Raw genomic sequence first — 22,216 nt, 5'->3', positions numbered from 1 at the left:
GAATAACTATCCAGCAAGCAAATAATTTCAAAAATCATAAGGAGATAGATGATATTCCTTACAGTGAAGACTAACCCCCATCATCTGTGGCACATGTATCTGTGGCAGGCTATGGTATACCTGTGCTGAAATTATCCTTTCCATCAAATCTTAGAACACAACACTACACAGCTATATTGAAAAAGGTCTTGCCGAGTTATTGCAATATTGAAAATGTGTAATGGCAGAAAAGTAGTTTGAATTACCTACCAAGCTTGGGAGAAAGCACAGTGCAAAATGAGCAGCTAAAACTGCTAGCAGGAAAGCAGCATATGCCACTGTCGTTCAGCCTGTCTTGTCACTATAAAGAGCCCTTCCTTTCCCATATCACTACTGAACCATTTGGAGGTCACTTTCCCTTTATTGGAGGTCTTCTGGAAGAGTAGCACATTGCAAAGAGACTGGAAGAGTTTTTCCACTTTTAAAAGCTGCAGTACGTTATTTTTAGGTACTCCAACAGCATTTATTTTGGCATATTACACCTGCTCCTGTGTTTTACATGTTTTAACAGTCGGAATAATAATCAACCAAATCTCCTACAACGAACAATGTAAATACCCTAGCATGAAACTATGCTAGTTAAAAATTAATTTCTAAATTTTCAAAACAATTGTTCTCTACATTGATGAACTTAAATATTTATTTGTATAAAAACAATCTGTCTTGCAGAAACGACTCAAGATCCATGTTACTATTCCTGTTTTACAATCATAAAATATAGCATTAACTTAAAATTGAAGATTTAGCTGGAATTGAAGTTATTTGCAATGCACTGAATGACAAAGAAACTGAGATTTACACAATAAAGAATATAGACATGTTGGTTGTAGAAAAAGGAAGAACTTTAAAAAGTATCTACCTTACAAAGTAGGTCACCTAAAGAAAAAAAAAGAAATTTTAATGCTCCTGACAGCAATAATGGTACTTTTTTGTAGGAGATAACTTCAGGAAAAAGTTTTTTTACTGCTACATTACTTGAAAAGAGGTAGTACTAAGAGGGAACAATCCCATTGTGCAAGGCATAATAGGAATATGCAAGAATGACTCATCTCTGCCCAGAAAAAGCTTTCAGTCTGAATGGTAGATGCTATTTTATAGCATAGATTTGAGAAAGAGGGTCCCATTCCTTTTCTTCAGTGAATTATCACAGCAAGAAGAATACAACACATCTCAAAACAGAAGTTCATGTTTTATCAAAGTGTCCCGGTTTACATTAACTGTAATATCCTGGTTTGAAGTAACTACAAATCAGAAAACTCAAGTGGACATTTCTCTAACATTTGAATGGCAATGTTTGTACATACAACTGGACAGAGTCACCTTTTATGCCACTACTCTTTGAAAACTGAGACCTTAGCTGAGAAGACATAACTGGATGAAGTTTGGCTAAAACCATATTTCTGTGCTACCAGCACTCATCAACCAATATAGGTAACAGAAAATACATGTTGCAAATAATCCTAGAAATTAGTTGGAGTGAAATTTTTCACTCTAATAACATTGATAAGAACAAAAAACTGATCCTGTTTTGGGGGCAAAACTACATAGAGATTCTAGGCACTAGCTTTGACTGAAATAGTAGAGAAAAGTTGAAACAAAGTGTCAACATTTTGTGAAAAACATTGTTTGCTTTCATTACTTAAAAAAAAAAAAAGTACATTACAAAAAATGTTCAGTGTTTTTTGTCTTACACCTGTTCAGTAAAATATTAAACATGGCACAATGTTAAACAATTTATACAAAAAAAAAAAAAAAAAAGAGATCCACAGAACCATACAAGTTTAAGTTAACCTGTACATTTTTTTGGTCTTACTTTAGTCAGAAAGCTTCAAACAACCCAAAAATCTTACTCTTTTTCTGTGGGAGTAAAATACATTATTCGGCACTCATATAAAAAATGAAAACACATACTGAACTTTCTGAAAGTCAGTAACTTCTAAGCACAGTATATTGTAACACAATGCAGGAAATAACACAGGAAATATTTTCTTTGCCTAACAACTTTGTATCAGACCACTCTTCCACGATTCCATTTATTTTTCAATGAAGAACTGGTTTCCTTAGCAGTAACTTCTTTCGCTATTCTGTTATCTTTGCTTTGTTTCTTCTTGGTTGCTCTTTCTCTTTTCAAAGAGAGGAGTGTGGGACAAGCACAATCCAGCAGCCCTCAAGTGATATGAAACATTTGCCTGTTCACTCAGACAGCAAAGCCCCTTTAAGTACACTTTGCATAAACAGACCTCTAACAGCCTTGCAATTATCAGTAATTTGAATCAACTGACCAAAGCAAAGGTTAACTTGGAGCAAAAGAAAGCACGGGAACTAATTAATATGTCAAAGTAGCACTCTCTCTTCTAAAAGAGTTAATGAAGCTTACGAAGGACACATGTGTGCCTTTTGTTGTCCAGGCCTGCCTGTGCAGCACAGCACAGCTGAGTTAGGTTAAATCACATCTTACCAGGCTGTCAGCAGCACCTGGCTGCCTCTGCCAGCGTCCTCTCCTCCCCAGCACCCCATCTCGGCCCTGCATTGCAAGCCGACACGATTAGGCAGCTAGTAATAGCTGAGGTTGCTTAGCCCCACGATGGGCTCCTCACATAGCAATGAAGAGCAGGGATACAGGATAAATGACACAGTTTTTCTGTTTAGGCTCATATTAAAAACCATCACAAAACAAACAAGCAAACAACAAAACACAGAACAAAACAAAAAAAACCAACCCCCAAAAAACCCTACTACCAAGAAAACCCAACCACACACCTCCATCCTCAATGTCTGTGCAGCTGTTAGCATATATAAAATGATGCTAATAACCTTCAAGCCAGCTATTACCATACTCACTCCACAGACTGACAGTGACAGCTTCAGACACTAACAATAAAATAGGTTTATCCACTACAAGAAAAACCTTTTCATATTCTCCTCCTTAAAGAAGTTTCTTATTTATACTACCCTTCCCTCTGGAAAGAACCAGTACACAGTCCAATCCTGTTGCCTCAGAGAAATTATCCTTTTCATTTTGCTTCTTGGGAAATAAGTACACTGTAAAATAAAACAAATATCTAGTAACTTCAAATTCCATGAAAACATACACCAAAATATTTGCCCACAGCAAAACAAAACCCATGTGAAATACTGTATATAGATGTGAGTTCAGAAGAGTAATTTCATAGGTAAAGAGTAAATTACTCGTTTCTATGACCATATAAAAATCTAGTTAGTTTTAGGACCACTGAACAGCCTTTGAAGGCTAAATTACTTATTTAAAGTCTGTTAATCTTCCGATTTTCATTACACTGAAAAGTCTACATCTTTTTTTAAATGGCAGCAAAAGAGAAATAGTAATTTCACCCAAACTCAGGGTTCAGTCCTTTTCTCCAGATAGTAAACTAGACCTATATAAAGCTCTAAGCTATCAAAACCTTGCAGTATCACTCCTTCCATAAGAAAAAAAAAAAAAAAAAAAAAGAATTAAACATCAATTATGGTAAGTTCAAAAAACACACAAAAAATCCTCAAAGAAGAATTCTGTCTCTTCCTAGTCAGCATGAGAGTACTCACTTCTTTTACTCAGAAACACCATTCATCCTGATTAGTTCACATTTGCTCTTTTTCAGCAGTTGATTCTTTTTCCACAGATGTCTGCACTTACATTGCAAGACAATGAAACTGAACCTGCCAGGCTTCCACCTGCAAATACATTACTCAGGACAGCAGGCATTCCCAACATTGTCTTCATGCTTTAATTACCAGAAGTATCAATTGGTCTTACTAACCACCAACTGAGAAATCCACATTTGCATGATTCTGACCCAAATTAAAGATAAATATTCACCAAGGCTCACCTCTTCAGGTGAGCCAGCCAGGAACATGTGCACAGAGGAACTTGACTGAGAAACACACCTACCTACAATCAAAAATCTTTCAAATGTTTCTGTTTACAAGCTGGGACAAAGAACAGCAGAACTGAACTGTTATCAAACAAAGGTGAACAAACTTGAATTTCTCACAGACCCAAACCACCCTTTTGTCAGGCAAACTGAATGCTTGACCAAGAGATTAAATGCTGGCCAGTGGTATTTGCGCTAGAAGACACACATATTCTCTCAAGAATTTCTCCAAAGAACACATTCAAAACAAAGGCTTTTAGCCTTTTTCACATTGGTATTTGCAAGCCATCCAAACTCAGCAGAAAGATGAGGGTGTCTAGAGAGAGGTGACATTTTACTAGTACAATACACTCCTGTAACTCTTGATACACACGTTACCTGAACCTCATCAGGCTTTTAGGGAATAAGAAGTTGACTACCACAAGTGATTTCACACAGTCCTTCAGTTCTAGTCAGATCTGCATGCAAATTTGACACTTTGGAATTGGACAGATACATAACACACTTTGGAGAACTTTAGGATCCCAAACCAACAAGTAAGATTCAGCTAATCACACATTACTTCCTCTGCAAAAGGCAGACATAAAGGTGGTTTAGTCTGGTTTCCTCAACGACGCAAGGCTTACATGATTACACCAACCAATTTTTCTCTCCTCTCTCCCATCCACACTGCCCCCACTAACTTTGGAATCTATTGGCCAATTTCAACTAAATTTTAGAAGATTGGGGTCTCAAAGGTTTTCTGTGGGCCTTGTAGAAGTCAGTGGACAGGTAAAGGAGAGAAATACAATGCTGCTGTTGAAGGGCAAGGATAGCATGTGACTTAACAGCTGCTTGGCCTGTCGTCCAGTCAGAGTGCACGCACATACACACATGCTCTTTTTGGCGCCAATCTCAACATAAAACGGACTGCTGGTTGCCCACTGGAGTTCAGGGGGCAGTGAAGGAAGATGACAAGTGTAAAGTGAAAAACCCAGTGTATACAGGAATCAGTTTGAAACTCTGCAAAAGGAATGACGATGGACACTAGAGTAATGGCTCTGCTATGAAGGAGAGAAGCCACAGGACATTTGCGGGCAAGCCAGAGTTAGGGTATCAATCTGGAGAAAACAAAAATGGCTTTGTTTTGTCACTTGTGGAACAAGCTACTAAATTTAATTGTTCAGATATACTTCAGTAACACGGACAAAATAAGTCTGAATTTCATGACATTTTAAGCCACCGCACATAAGGAAGCACACCTGAGTGAACTGGAGCAGGCAGTAGCATTTTGCCACGTGGCAAGGTTTTCAAGAAAGTAAAAATCTACATAAACTTTGTGATTATAAACAGCTTTAACAATTTACTAAAGGTCACAACTTATTTATTATCTTAGTCTTGCTAGTTTGAAATGAAGTGAGAAACCTTAACAAAATAGATGCAGGCCTCTCAGCAGGGTGGGCTCTCAGCAGGATGGGCTCTTGAGATAAGGGAGGAGCTGCAACTACTGAGTCCCAAAATAAGGAAGGCGGATTCAAAGAATGCTAAATTGACATGCTGAAGAGACCTAATTGGGTGAAAAGTCACGAGAGGAAGAGGAGGCATCTTCAATCTTCATCCTGAAGACCCCCGCCCAAGACCACCAGGAGACATTGCGCAGGCGCAACGGGGAAGGACTTGGCGCGGGATTTATGATAATGATTTCTCAAAACTAATTGTAATATCTCTCCCTATTCTCAGGATTATCATGAATATGTAAACACTTTACGCTATAGACAGGAGCTGCTTTTCGTTCCAAAATGTGCACGTTTGTGGAGGAGTGATCCCCCGTGCACCCAGCGCTGAATAAACATACCTTCTTTATAACCTTACTGGTTGTAAAGTCGTTACTCCGCACGTCAGAAAAAAGACATTCATCCAGTGCTCCAATCATCATCTTTTAAAAATCACTGCTCTATCAGCTAACACTTTTGCCTACCAAGAAACACTATCCTTGCCTCATCTCCCACAGAACACCAAGTGGTAATGGGAAGCAGAAATGAATCAAGATACTGGGTTTGCCCTGCAGGTCAAAAGATCCTGACAGGGTAGAAGACAAATGGTAGGCTGAGTCCAGAGCTGCAAACTCCTTACTAAAAGGCCAGTAACACCTTCTGAAAGAAAGCATCCCACCAGATCCTCAAAAAGACAGGAATGCACAAAATAGCATTATTTCCTCTCATTCTTCACAGAGCAACTGAACTGTCAATCAATTGTATGCTCTTTGAGACATGGAAATCTAACTCCGCTCCACTGTGCATATGCATTACGATACTGCTTAATTAGGTGATTATACATCCTTTTTTCCCCACAGGACCTTTGTGTTCCACAAGAGTGGAAAATCGTGCTGAACCGTAAGATCTGTTCTGGATTCAGAATCTGCTGGAGACAGGCAGTTTACAGGGCAACCAAAAATTGTATTCCGACTTCTGGACACAGGTCAAGATGCCCCCGGATCTGGTACAGTAGATATGGAGTGTCCACTTAGATACATCTTAGGACGCCTGTTCAGCAGAGAGCCTGGGCTGCAGAGACAACGCCTGAGCAGGGTCAGCCTCAGGAGCTGGACACAGCAGCTCACCAGTCATGGCCAGAGGCAGAATCCAGAACAAAGGAATCGAAAAAAGATCTCAGCAGTCTGACTTCGACAGAGCCTTTGCTCAGGCATTCATTTGGCATTTCATCTGGTAGCCTCAGGACTGTGAGGAGTTTTGCTTCTGGTATCTTTGGCAGTTAAAATAATATAAAATGACCCAAGCTAGTTAGACATTTTGCCTCTGAGTGTACAAGCTGAATGGAGCTTATGCAGTGAGTCAGCATTTAACACGTGGGCTCACTTTTTTTAAGTTTCTGAGCTGATTAAATAAAGACTCTGAACCTACAATCATTCACAACATTTTCTTTCCCTAGTCTGCTCCGACATTAATACCAAGCACCAGATCCAGAGACCACTGAGATTAAAGAACAACCAAACAAACTTCAGTGATTTTAAGGAATTTGGACATGGCCCTGGGAGATGTTTACACAAAAAATATCTGATCATATAAACCTATCATCACAGCAGAACTTCCCTTAGGAAAAGGGATTTCACTTATAGAGGCCAAAAATGTCTTTATATCCATATTCTGCCATATCCACAACATATCAGAGCTCTGTAGTGAGTACTAATCACACAGGCGTAGGTTTCTGGGGCAATGTTATGATTCTCATTAGGAAAATCACTAGAAATTACTAGAAAAACATTAATTAAATATAGAAGCAGAAGCCAGAAGAGGAGCTAGAAGCTAGAAGACTAAACTCTTATTGAAGTTTACACAGTTTAAGATCCAATCAAATGCATAAGACGCGTGTCACCAAGAAACTCCTTTAAAAGACAGCATATGCAGCAGCAGTTGACATCCGGGAATACTTAAATCTTCATTGTAACAACTTTACCTGAAACACTTAAGAGACAAAAAGCGAGTCAACAGCTCAGCTCCCAACTTATCAGCTATACAGTCAAATTTATACCTTGCACTTCAGTCTGAAAAAAAAAAAAATCTTTCTTTACAGCCACATTTGTTTCAGACAACTTTACTCCCAATGTTACAATTTCAAGGTAGTAACTACAAGCCACATAATCTCTGCGTTGAGAGATTGGCAGTCATAGCTAAGTTATTGAGTCACTGACCTGAACACTACCTTGTGCCCTCTTCTTGTTTTATTCAATTTATTATGAGAAAACTCAAAACAATTAAGAGTTCTTTCACTAGTCCAACAAGATAAAAAATGAGCTACCTTGGGCATACTAATTGAAACATGCTGTTTCCCCTCTTCATTAAACACTTTCATTTAAAAAGAGCCTCACAATCATCCAGATCTAAAAGCATGTAAAGTCAATTACATACATGAGACACTGAGCACTCAAGCCAGAGAAAGAAACACCCCTGAAGACTCCAGACACGTTCTTAACTAAGTTACAATGCATGAATCTGAGCGGAATCTTCTTGTTTCTGCTTTTGCTTTGCCCTGAGTAATGACATGCAGCTGTATTTACGCTGCTGAATATTTACATAAATTGTGCCTGCAACCTATGTAACATAAGCAATGCATTTTGCTGTTGGAACATTAACTTTTGGCTTTTCTGATCTGTGTGTTCAAAATGTTCCACCTTGATATCCCCTTCATTTTCTTTGTCTTTAATATTTGCGCACACAGTCTGCAGAACTGTTTCGTGTTTGCAATGCTAGAATTCCTAGCTGCACTTTGATCACGGCCCAGTGAGTGGTAATTTTCTACCTTGAGCATGTCAGCCTAATAAAACGAACAAACTGTTCCCCATCTCAGAGACTGAAAAACAAAAAATCCACAGTTGCCAAAGTTATCTGCTTCTTATCAAGATCCATGTTTGGCACCAGATGCATTTGATTCATTCATCATTGTCAGTGCACTCGCACACTAATTATTTCAAATTGTTTCCTCAGGCAGAGGTCTAGGACAAATGCAAGCAAGCCAAAAATAGCAGTTATGAATAATTATGCATAATTTACCTCAAGGCCTGGGCCAGTCTATCATTAAAACTTCTTGCCACCTGTGATCCAGGCTAATTGTGGACTTCAAATTAGTTCAAGATTACTTTTTTTTTTTAATACAATGCCAACATTTAACTTTTCTATTATTAGTTTTCTGATGCTTTAAACATTTCTAATAAAGGAGGAAAGTTGTTGGCATTTTTTTAGCATTGCCTTTATATTTCACAGCCTGACAAGTCTGCTAACAGGAAAACTTCAGAGACAAGGTCAGCACATGCAACCGAACTGTAAGACCACGGAACAAGGTTCTTAGAAAAGCACAGTTCCTCTTCCACAACCTCAAACTAAATTCTAATGCTCCCAAACTAAAGCTGTTTCAGTCCCTAGAACCCTAGAACTTTCCCTACTATAGTTCTAACTCCTTATGGAGAAAAGAACTTTCATAACACTGACATTTCAAACAGCAACAAAAAAATTGATAAAACATTTGCTCCTGCAAATTCAGAAGTATCTGTTTAACTTTACAGATAGCAAACTCCTTAATTTCAATGGGATCCAAAGATGGGAGTGATACAGATGTAGAAGGTTTTGCAGAATTAGAGCCTTACTTCATTCATTGTACTGAATGTACCTTCTACATTGTTGTGCTGCTTTAGCTATTAAAATTACAGATTTAAAATAAGAACAGCTGAAAGAAAGAAAACCTACCCAAAAGATTTCTAGAAGAAATATGTATTACAACAAAAACTAAGTGTACACACCACTGATAATGCCTAAACACTGCTCTAGCTTGGGAACACAGTACAGATGTTTCACTTTTAGAGATAACAGAAAATATGTAGCAGTAGCCAGAGCTATCAATGCACAAATTACAAGTATTGCTTACTCAGGGAGAACCATCTATGAATTCTTCCATTCAGGTATGAATACACAAACATCAGACCTCTCAGGAATGATAAATGCTCCACTGTTCAGTAAACAGTGTAAGACATGCAGGAACCTGTCCAGCAAAATTCTGAAGTCATTTAAGCTAAGGATATGCTTATGTACCTTCCTGATTCAAGACAACAAAAAAAAAATCAAAGCAGAGACAATTTTTTTAAAGTTACATTCAGTAACAAAGTATTATTAAAAAGGAAACCCACACAGAAAAACATGAATTCAAGCTGTCTTCTGGATAGCTACTTAAAACATTAGTTACAACTAGCTCTTCTATGAAAATCAGATATTCCTAAAATATTAATGGATGAAGTTTACATGGTCTGATCAATTCTAAAGTTGACACACAATCCTGCATCATCAACAGATTTTTGACAGGAGACAAAGCAAGCTAACGTGTTTTAAGTTGGTGCTTACTAAGTTTCCCAAACAAGAGAAGAAAAAACAAAGCTTGCAGTGCAATTCTTTCAGGTATCAGACGCTTTGACATCTCCACCTGAGTTAGAAAGATAGCTGCATTGGATGTCTTTGCAGCACATTATTTTGTATTAGGGCATCTCCTGCTGAAATGTATGGAGCAAACTGTGTATTTCTAACCCTCAGATAAAGTAAATTGAAAAAGGGTGAGAATGCAGAAGAACGGATACAGAAAAGGGAAGAATGTAAATTCACTTCCTCTATAGGGTACGCTTGTGGCTGCCATGCCATTAAAAGTCTCTTGTGTGTATAGTTGATACAACTTCTTTGACATTGCAGGTATAAAGTGATTATTAACAAAACATTTCATATCACAAAATAATGTTCAGGAACTTCCATTTATGTATCTTGCCATCTTGTCAACATCATGGCCCAATTCCTAGGAACATCTGCAATTTTATATAATGAATTTCCTGTTGTTGAGAGAGATGACGCTAATGTTTGATCTCAATTCTGTGTCGAATATAGCTGTGGCTGGTTTACTATTATGGATCTTACACTACTGAAGTTTGTTATTTACCAGTATACTTGGTTTTGTTACAAAGAGTTAGGAAGTGCCTTACAATTTGTAGAATAGGTATCTTCAGGTCCTTCAAGACTGAATTAATGCAATCACGGTGGACTAAGTTTTAGGATTCAAGTGACCTTTTTCCACTTTTATTTTCCATATGGAGAAAACAAAGGCATAAACTCATCTTTCAGCTGCTCTCTATCCGTCACACACACACCTTCAATGCAAGGCACAAACTGCTAAATGCTCCTCAAAGAAGGTTTATTTTTATTATGAACTTGAAAGCTTTGCCATGAGCAAAGTTTTCACAACAACTAGAACCAATAGGTAGTATAAATACCAGTAATTCCAATTTTTCTTTCCTGCCACCATACATGAAATCTACAATTAATACATACCACAGAAACTAGTGTCTAAGTTGTATACACAACAGAAAAAATATTAATTCTTAAAAGTCATGGAATGTAATTTAGAAACGTCTTCGTGCTAATCACTTAACCAATACAAAAAATGAAAGGTGTTTAGAAGGAACTTGGTTTTCTCTTTGTCACATTGTGATTTTAAAGTGGCAAAAGCAAATGAAAAAATACAATTTTCATAAAATGAAAGAATTACAAGTTCAACTGGACAATGAGTAGCATTTATGTTGAAATCAGTTATTTGAATCTTAATCTGGCCTAATCTGCTTTTCTACAGGGAGTCACATTTTTTAAACTGTAGGGTTAAGATTATAGTGCATATTACTTTAAAATGTTTATGAAAAACATTCATTAAATTTCCTATTGTTCCCTAATTCAAGTATGCTGGAATCAGAGATAACCAAGATGCCAAAGCCCAAACTTAGAAGGGTTCTTATGCCCCCTGTACAAGGAGGATTTCCTTCAATGATATCAAAATATGAAAGGGTTATTTTCCCTTTAAGTAATAGCACCTAGCATTCCTGCTCACTCTATAAATCAAAGTTTTTTCCCTCTTTTACTGTCTCCATACTTCTAATTTACCGCAGTTTAGTGTAAGTTCAGCTTTGTGTACAAACGAGATGCAGGAAATTAAAAAATAATTAATAAACTATTACTTTCAAAGAGAACTACCACTTTTCAAACACTACATGATCCACTGGATTCATTTGAGCAGTCCCTTTGCAATCACTGTTAATTCACACATTCCCATTCTTACAGTTATTCGACCTTCTTTTCATTGCTGATCATCACTTCTTATGAGTGAAAAACTTTTTAGATTCCTTCAGATGATACCTACGCTTCCATCAGTTCAAAACCATGAGACTGACCAGTGAGCTTGCTTTTTACCTTTAGCAACAGAAAGGGATCAACAATGGCAGAGAACCCAAAGGAAAAACAGCAATGGAAACTGGATAGATTGATGCAAGTAGTAGAGTTCGAGCGCTATGTATTTCTGCTAAACAGAGCAAAACCGAAGTGATCACGTAACAGCTATTTAAAGAACAAAGAAATACAAAAGGACTTACTTTACACGATTCACCAGGGTAAAATCCAGAAAGCACTCATTGAAAAAAAAAAATCCCATTAAGAAACAGGAGACTGATTATCAGCAAATAATTCATAACAGTGAGAGATATAAAGCAGGCTGCAAAAAGATCTCCCAGAGGAACCCCATTAGCTGGAATTTTAAAATCAGGCTGAACAACCTATAAGGACATGTACTTCAGGGATCCAACCTGCTCATCTAGGGGACAGAAAGATGCCTGTTCAAGTGGTTTGCTTTCCCAGTTTAGTTGGATTTATTTTGCTGCTTTGTGCAATACCTGGTTAGGTCTGAAATGAGAAAAGTACTGAGAAGCCAAGCAGTAAGACCACCCGCATTCCTTCAAAGAACAGCCTGAGTTAGGCTGTAACAAATAGCTTGTTCCAGCATATTTATATGTTGATTGCAGAACAAGTAAGAACAGCACAGCCTTTTTTCTTGCAGCTACATACTACAAATTCCTGTCCCTATGAAAAAGCTAGGAAACAGTCTAATACCATAAAAAACACCTCCTAACCACAATTCTTAAAGGTCTATTAGCTTTTCTCCAAGAAACCCAATACAGTAAGATTTAAATAGTTAAAGTGGACTATTGAAAATGTAGATACTAATAAAATTTCCACTAATCTTACACATATTGCTGCAGTAGCTCTATGACTAATAAGGTGGAACTACTAGTGAAAAAAGAAGTAATGAACCTTTGTATAGTAAGTGGTCCTTGGGGGAATGATTTTGATGCCTGTTTGCATTCTCTCCTCCTGGAGTGAGGTTCTACAAGGCTGCAGTATCCAGTTATGACCTCAGTCATTTTAACCCTTTTCTACCTATACCTTTCTTTTCTATGTTTTATATACTGAGTAACAGAAGAGAGATCCAAAGATAAGCTGAAGACATACTCTATACTGTTACTTTCTACAGCAGTGTTGAAATACAACTGTCTGCTTGAAGTGCTAGCTACTCTGTCACATTTTTCAGGAACAGACAGGTGAAATACCTTGCTGTTGCTCCAAGAACAAACACTCACAGTGTTCTGACCTACAAGGTCTCACACCACTCCTGCAGCAGCACGTTCAAGCTGAAACTCCATAGTAAGGCACAGTGTTTCCTGCTCTTCTGTACTTACCAAGCACATTTCTCAGTTATAACACTCTGAAAACTCCAAGCCCAAAGGGAAGGGGGGGAAGTAATGAGCCTTTGTACTGGTCTCTAAAAAAGTTCCTCTGTTTCTGATCCACCTGTTCCTTTTCAATCTAAAGCTGTTTCTTACAGTCTTCTCAGTGCTCATTTTTAGTACTAGAGTTACCTACAAATATTTTATCCTTGTTTTATTGCATCCAGATAATGTTTAGGAACTAATGAAAACTTACCATAAACCAAATTATACTATGAACTCCACTATAACATCACAGTCACCTTAAATAAATTTCTCTCAGTAAATTTCACCAAAATAAATACATTCATTTTTTCAACTATGGTGGCACCAATACTGCTGGATTATTTTTTCCCCACATGCCTCAATTTTTTCTCCAGAAAATGCTGCTCTCAAGAGGCTTTAGTTCATGTCTCTTCAATGCTACACCCTCAAATTATTTGTCACAAAACATCTGCTTTGAGTAAAACAATATTTCTAGAAAAAAGATAAAATCCTGTTCATTGGGTTTGCAGAAGCAAGCTAAAAACAACAGGACAATGAAGTATCAGGTATTTATGACAAACTCTGGAACAAATTCAGAGATGCTGTGAACTATGGTGTCAGTTACACATCGTGAAACATATAATTCATGGTGAAAAAGACTGGCTGATGTTAAGAAACAAAAAGACACACTAACACCCCACCCCCGAAAAAACTAAGTAACTGGATGGCTGTTTTATTTCATGATCATACAACAGCCTGCTTTTCAGTTTTCTGGGAAAGCCTGGAAAACTGTATTCCAATTCTGTGTTGCACGGCAATTACCATGGCCACAGACATAAACGTATCTACAGACTTAGGAGAGGCCTAAGGAAGTTTACCTCTGCACTGCAAGCACTGTGCAGTCAGCGCAGAGAGCAGGAGCACACTGGAGAAAGTGACAAAGCCCCGTCTATCATTCAAAGGCAAAATTTGTCAGTGTTTGACCTTCAATTGTTTCGAGTTTTTTCTTTTTTATCTGCAAGCTAATTTTCCGTTTTCATTTTTCCACATCCATGCCGCAGTTCCTGAGTACATTAAATCTTTCTTTTTTTGGATATATAATGTCTTTTAATATCCTGTGCTCTCTTATCACACTGCATTCCTCCCCTGCAATATATTGTCCATAAATTTTTCAAATGATATAAACTTTAACAGCTATGGATGTGACTGAAATACAATGTTAACTATTTTGCTCCTACAAAAATATTCTATGGAGGTTCACATTCATTCTTTACACTTAAGTAACATCTGGGTCATGCAAATTTAAAAACAGCAAGAAAATTATTTTAGTCCCAAACTCCATGTCATAAAAGACACAACACCAAAGATTATGCTTTTTCTGGTTTCCTCTGATTGATGACATATACAGTTACTTGACCATGAAAGGAGATGCATAAGCATTTTAACTCAAATACATATAATTAAAATGCTAAAACTCAAAAACGTGATGTGCCATTATGACAGCTGATAAATGTATCAGCCATAAACATACCATGTGTGCACAGCGTACAGATAACATACCACAGATGAAAACTAAAATTAAATATGGTTTTGTTGAGGAACCCAAAGTGTTACATAATACTGTTTAAAAAATGGACAGCAATCCTCAATCCTCCATGATAAAATGCAGTTCTTTCTAAAATGATCCCACTTAACCACTGAAATGTTTAATTTTTGCTTCTTTTTTCAGCTTTTTGCTGGCTTTTTGCTGGGATAATTCCACCAAACTCATACACTTGTATTTGATGAACTGAAACTCTGCCTGGAGTCAGTTACAGCTAAGCTTATACCTACTAAAGCAGTGCAATGTCTTTTGAATTTTTGTAACTTACTTTTTATGTCCCCAGCTTCCAGGTACCATAGTATTCCACTCTGTGTAAACCCCCATGGTACACCCTACATAATGTAGACAATCACAATTTCTCACAGAAGCTCAAATATGTGGATTTTGCTGAAGGTTACACTTTTGACAGACCTTTGGAGAGGCCTAAGGATATAGCTCACACAAGAAGTTTCTGCAACTGTAGGTTTAATACCCTACTAAATTAAGTTAATGATCCCAGTAAAGCATCCTTGAACAGTGGCTTACCAGTTGATTTTAAACAACAAAAATGTCTACCTGAAGCTCTTTACTGGTACCCAGTTTACTATTTACAAACACCATTTCAATAAAACATTATCTTATAGGTTAGAATGTGTCAAACCATATTAACAGAAGATTAAAGAACTGCTGCTCAAAATGACATTACAGAAAACCTGCAAATCAAGTCCAGGTAGTAAAGCAACAACAGTTACACAAGTTACTGCTCTACAAATATCAAGACTCTTTATATTTGAGACATGCATAATGATATAGTAAAAACCACAATTCAAAGTTTAAGGGCTCAGATGAAAACTCCATACCTCAGTAATTTTACTTCTTGTACCATTTGTTTAATTTTAACTCTTATTTTATACTGCAGCAACTGGCACAAATCACTGTCACGAAACAGAAAACTACTTTCTCATTAAAAATCACTTTCTTATTCACTTTCCCATACCCCCAAAAAAAACGTATGTTTTTATGTGATTTTTTTCTGCCAGCCCCTAATCGGCATTTTCTTTCTTTTCTTTTTTTTTTTTTCCCCCCAAAGAAAACATGCTAGTGAGATATACAGCAGCTATACAATTAATATATTTTCTTTTGTTATTTATCACTAAATAACACAGACTACTAATTGCATTTCAGAAAACAGCAATACTTCATTTTAACCAACTATGTGCCTATGCCTTAAAAAAAGGGGGGGGAATAGAAGGTTCTTAATTGTAAGACTAATCAAACCTGTAAAATTAGCCTGACATAAATAAGTATCAAAACAACAGCAAAACTTCATTAAGTTAGAGTTCTAGCTGTTACTACACTTTCACCTACTTAGATTTAGTGATCGTCTGGGAAGAAAATGTGATTTCATTAACGATACTCTAAACCAAGCATTTGTTCTGCACAGAAGGTAAGAGCTATTCCTCTGAAATCAGCACACTAATGCTACAGTACAACGTAGTAAAATTGAGATCATATTTGTACCTAAAGAATTTCCTATTAATATTTAAATCAACAAAGAAGAAAAAAAAAAATCAGTAAAGCACTCACACATATTCAAAACTCTTCAGACACTATGATTATAGCTGCTATTGAAATTATGCTGCAGCCCTAGAAATGCTCATGGCAGATTACCTGTCAGTCACAGGCACATTCTGTTCTCACGACTTTCATACCATAAATGGATTTACTTTAACACCCCTGGAAGACTCAATGCTGTGAGTTCACAGAATGGTCAGTGAAACTAGCTCCATATACCAACCTTTAGTAAGACCAGAATCTAAATAAGAACCATTCTTATGTATATTTTCACTATATTGAATCAATTCAGCTGATGTCCTGTCACTACAAGTTTACTAGAGCACAACAGTAATAGTTTCTTCTTTTCCCTCAAGAAATATTGAGATGTATCACTTCATCTTACCACTAGAAATCAGGATCTGACCAGGCTTGTGATACAGAACACCACTCACTGTCTATTAAAATTAAGTTGCCACAATCAGAAATACTATGACTCTCAGCTTGCCAAAATTGTTTTTTTTTTTCCCCACTGCACACTGTATTCCTACATCTCACCTGAAACTGTTACATAGTCTGAAATGCCCATCATTTCTAGTAAGCAAGTCCAACCATTAAAGGATTTTGTATAACACATGACTACTTCCCTTTACACTTCTGATAGATACTATTGAGTTTTTCTATTTCTCTATGAAAGTGATATTTGAGAGATATTTATATGGCTCCTCCTTGCAGGCAGCCCTTAAAGCAGATCTGAATGGATCAGAGGAATACCCAAAAGCTCTGAAGAGGATCCGCAACAGTTTTCCTATGCCTACAAGCATCAAATAATCAGAGGTAATATCCTGAAAAACTGCATTGAACTAAACACTGTATTCACGTCTAAATGCTGTCTATATGGCAACTTAAATTCCAAAGCTTATAAAATAAATCATATTTATGTGGTTTGATGAATTTCAAATAAGCCATCTGAAACTATTCAGAGCTGTGGAAAGAAGGCAATAGACCTAAGGGAGATGGATTAGAGAATATAGAGCAAGTAAACTGGTCCAAAGCACAAAGTAAAGGAATTTATCACCTAGACTTTAACTCTGCATACCTGGTGAAACTTTCACACACACCAATCACCCAGCAAGTCTTACTTCGTTACGAAGACTTCAGAAGCAAGGCATTTAATGAAGACTAAATTTCTCAAATGTAAATTTGGAGGAAAGTAGTCTAAGTCAAATTATATAATGCCAGCAAAACCAAACAAGTTGCTCAAAACAGTAGGAGAGCAAGGTCAGAATGCTTGCTTCTCCTTCATATTAATAACAAAGTAAGAAGTAGAGTAATAAGGAATAACCTTTACTTTGAGAGCAGTAAGAAAGCAGTCAAACTCTGGAAGACAGATATCACACTGCATGTTGTCAATACACCGCAGGACAAGATCAATGACTATCAAGTTAATTTCATAGTCACTCTTGTACCATAAATCATAAAGAACTTGATATCCATACAATGATCTGGTATATAGCTCTCATTTGAATTTGACTGAATTCTTTTAATACTTACTGCTTTCTTTGGGAATTATGACTTTTTTTGTTTGTGGTTGGGTTTCTTTAATTTCCAGTAAAGTGAAAACCTGATTTCCAAGACTTGACAGTGTTTTCCTCAGTTCACATTCACTGCATTTGGCTACTCTGATATACTAGCAAACCACTTAATATTAGAGGTTCTAGTGTAATAAATACTAGTTTATGAAAAAGTACACATACTTCATGTTCTTTTAGGAAATTCTTTTTAAAATTAGTTTGTATATACTAAAAAAACCAAAACATGGACATGTTTAGATGACGAAAAGACACGATTTTTACGGCAGACTGCAATGATAAAAACCCTTGATCTGTGAGATGCTTTTGTGTTTAGTACCACATAATCCAGACAATTCAGTACATAATTTTTAATTGAATGCCATAACCTATAACTATGCTCCCAGAGCTGGCGGGTGGTATGTTATTGTTGTTTTAAAATTACCAGTAACAGCTCATTTTCCAATGGGAAATTCCTAATAGGAAAGTAGAGCTAACATGTTGGCATATGGCACCAAGCACCAAAAGGTCAGCTGATCAGCAGAAAATACTTCCTAACACTGACTTTCTGTCATGAAAACTACTCAAATACTCTATTTCGCTGTTATTGATTTCATCCAATTACTGAAACAAGTAGTACGGTCTCCCTAAAGCTTACCTGCATTCCCAGAGCTGGAAATTAAAATACGTATGTAGAGCCGCCCTTTGCCAACTGCTAGCAAATGTCAGGGCTTTTTGTACCGGCGGCCAGTCACGGGAACCAGCAGCTTGAAGAACAGCTTTTTATTTCACACTTACACCACTAGAACAAGGATATTTACAAACTGCACACAAGGACTGTATCTTCTGACATGGACCACTGTCAAAACACAAATGAGAGGCAAAAAAACTGTTTTCAAAAGAAATTCACAGATTCTGAAAGCGCTGGCACCTGAGACTCCTGCTGAATGGTAACTGTGATATCTGCTGGTGCTCCCACCTTCACAATAAAGTAAGACTTTATTCTACAGCTGAGAGAGATCTTTCAACAGTTCAGCACTTCAAAACCGAACACGGAAGAAACTAATAATTCATATGAACAAACTCCTCTTCTATAAAATTTGTCTCAAATGCTTGAATTCGAAGTCCTAAATTGGTAAACTGTATTCACAAAAAAACTGAAAGAAGAGCTCCTTGCAGATCAAGGTACTGATTACTTCAGAAATTCAAGAGCAGAACTTTCACCTCCATTTCATTTCTTGGGGACTAGGTACAAGAAGCAGAAAAAGGAAGTAAAGAGAGGGGAAGGAAAGACAGAACTCATGTCTCCATGATGCAATCATTTTCATTCATGTTCAAATCCTAATACTTTTAATTGAAGGGGTAAATCATTCTTGCATGTTGTGTATATACCACAGACATCCGATAAAGTAAGTATCTTTAGAGAAGGAACTCCCACAGCACCCAAACGCTAGCACCACTTTTGCAAATTCCCTAGAAAAGGCAGCCCACATGTCATCACACTGCACACACACTTACCCTGCATATTCAGTTCTCACTCTCCCCCTTCTTGTTTATTGCTTCCTACATAAACACGGAGTCCTTTGCTCTCAGCATCCTTCCTACCTGCAATATAAACCACATTGATGGAGCAAGAATATTTCTCAAGATTTGCTGCTGGAAATCTTTACATGACAAAATATGCAAGCTGACTCAAAAATGTCATGTCCATAGAAGTTTGATACCTTAATCAGGAAAGCAAAACATGCAGAAAGATAAATGGACAGACAAAAAACCACTTGCATCCAGAAGAACTCAAGCTGACATTTGAAGACTTAAGTGTGAGAACTAGCCTCACATTTACAAAGCTCTGTGACCTGCTGCTGAGACCTGAATTCATCTTCGTACCACTAGGGTTTAGGAACATTCCTAAAGGGAGGTGGTGTTACTTCTGACAAATTAAAGATGCCGCCCATGTGGAAAAGAGAGACATGGTATCTTTTACATTAACAAAAATATTTTCTATTTCTTCCCTGCATCCACAGAAAAGCCTTCTCATACACAAAACAAGAAAGAAATTTAAAAACTGCTTAAAGAAAGCCAAAATAGCAATTTTCCACAGCCAACTGAATTCAGTCAATTCCTGGCTAGACGAATAGATGTAACATTTGTTATACTGCATATACAAGTTCCGTGGCGTGTTCTGACATCCCAGTTCTTTTACAACTGTGACCATATCATCTTTTTGCCTCTGTCAGAGGCAATCTGGGCAAAAATTTACTTTTCACAATGTATACATGACACAATTAAATACTTTATTTTAGAGTTTTCTCTTCAGTGTTCCAGAAACAATCTATCTGTGAAACTATGGCTGAAAGAACCTGAAAATTAATTCATTAAACAAACTCATTATAAACCAAAACTGTCAAGGCTTATGTAGCTCATAGATAACAAGTATGTACTGTAAGGCTATGAAAAAGGGGGGGGTGGGGGCTGTGGTGTTTACAGACAAAAAAGGCTGCATACAGTACTAAACTTATGTAACTTTGCACAATCATGTTTTTCAACTACTTTATCAAGCAGAAGAGTCAGTACGTGCATGCTATGAAGCTATCTGCATTTCTGTGACCTTCATAGAAAAAAAAGACCAGAGAGCTTCTACTATATTCCTAAAAGTGGAGGCAAAGAACTATTATATTGTAATACTTCTGACCACCATTACAGAATCATTCTAATCATTAAGGTATTTGCTGAACCTTGGAAAACAGTTATCTTTTTAAAAAGATAATTCCCGGCAGCAAAACCAGTGTTTTGGAATGGCACAGGAGGTCTCATAGTTGTTGGTGGTTTTTTAATTACTCCCTTCACTGAACAACAGAGAAACAACAGACTCGTAAATACAGAGCAATGCCAACTGTTTTAAAGCCACTGGCAAACTTCTAAAAGCATTGTGTCTTAACATGAAAATTCAGAGCTGATGGTAATTTTTTAATTTATCAACTATATCAGATTTAACATGCACGATACAAGGGCAGTTACTATTTGGGGCAGGCATTACTCAACAGGATCCAGCAACTGCTGCCTGTCTACCTGCTGGTCTCCCACACCTACCCCCCACCATTCCATTCTCACCCCACGGCTACTTTACAGGTCCAGTAAAAGGATTCAGCAACGAGACAGAGTCACACCCCAGTGACGCAACATGAGAATGTCTACAGCTTCTGGCAGGATGACAGAGGGCTGCTGTGGAAGGAGTCCTGCTCTGTGAGCAGCCCATTGCTCACCTTTACCTTTTGGGACCCCCCGGGAGCGCAGACAGCCCTTTGGAGAGAAAGGACCATGCTGTCATACAGACCACAGGGCATGAGGCAAACATGGATTCTCTTCTACTGGTTTAACAAACAGCAAGAAAAAAATATATTCGATCTGTAAACCACATGTGTCTCCTTCTGAGTTTACAGCTTGCTCACATGTAGCTATGTATTTTAAAGACTGCATCCTTCACTTTTCTTTTCTCTCCCTCTTTCTGAATTTCCTCTCTTTAGCTCCCATTTTCCTTCGTTCCATCTCCTTCTGTGCAACATTTGCTGTAGATGTCTATTACATTATCTACTGTTTTCCCCCATATCCCTCTTCCTTTCAGTGCACAAAATGCCAAGTGTCACCAAAAGAAGCTAATGATAATCCATTCCCACCATGCTAAGCCCAGCACAACCTTTCTTGTGGTTTACACATTTTTAGAGATTTGTGAACACTGAAACAATACTTTAATCTGATTTTAGTTTTATGCAAATTCCATGTTATTTAAATTATTCTGGGTTATTTCTAAGATTCTTCACTTTTTCTTATTAGTCCATTCTCTCACAGATAACACAATATGTCTTTATTATTTATTTTGACCTTTTGGCGTTCTTACTTTATTATCATTTTAATATTGCCATTAACCATTCCATAACCTTTCCAGCTGCCTAGTGTACTACATACGTTGCTCACACCAGTCACCAGTGTCAGCTTACTGCACTTCTATATTCATTCTCTCTTCACAACCAAGGCATTTATAGCCATTTTGAACCAATGATTTCTCTTCAGACGCTTATTTCACCTCTGTCCTTTCCAGCCATGACTTTATCTCACTGAATGTCTGGCACAAAATGTGGTGCCAATATATAACAGTTTATATTCATTTCAGTTCATTGTATTTACAAAACACTACTCACATTTACAATGGCAGAGGTGGGTAAAAAAAGAAAAAAAAAAAGACTGCATTAACTAGTCTCTTTGTTATGCTCAGTGCAGGAGCATCACTGGCATGAAGCCACACTTTACTCTTAGTTACAATGTAAATCCAACACAATTCCTGACTAAAATGGGTTCACAGGTAGGTTAACAACAACCTGAATACACTATGGACCCTAAAGCTCTGTCCAGCCTTCACTTCTGTCCAGAGTGATAGACTTGATAGGATAAAAGTGATTCTGTCTCCTGCTAAGAATTAAGTTTAGGAAAT

General features: G+C 37.2%; 1 protein-coding gene across 5 annotated transcripts in view; it reads right to left on the bottom strand.

Moving 5' to 3' along the window:
* The window catches only part of EPHA3 (EPH receptor A3), a 231,936-nt gene that overhangs the window by 175,868 nt on the left and 33,852 nt on the right, over positions 1-22,216 (bottom strand). Inside the window, exon 2 of one of the 5 annotated variants that reach the window (XM_074812220.1) lies at positions 19,249-19,335. The exons of 3 other annotated variants lie outside the window; for them this stretch is intronic. The gene's annotated coding sequence lies outside the window, so the exon portion shown is untranslated. Of the gene's footprint in view, positions 1-11,871; positions 11,902-19,248; positions 19,336-22,216 lie in introns of those variants that run through there. One more of the 5 variants, XM_074812227.1, reaches the window with a different exon arrangement.

Source organism: Strix aluco, chromosome 2, assembly GCF_031877795.1.
Source record: "Strix aluco isolate bStrAlu1 chromosome 2, bStrAlu1.hap1, whole genome shotgun sequence".
NCBI classification, from domain to species: domain Eukaryota; kingdom Metazoa; phylum Chordata; class Aves; order Strigiformes; family Strigidae; genus Strix; species Strix aluco.
The sequence above is the reverse complement of the archived record's forward strand: the minus strand, read 5'-3'. Positions and strand labels throughout refer to the sequence as shown.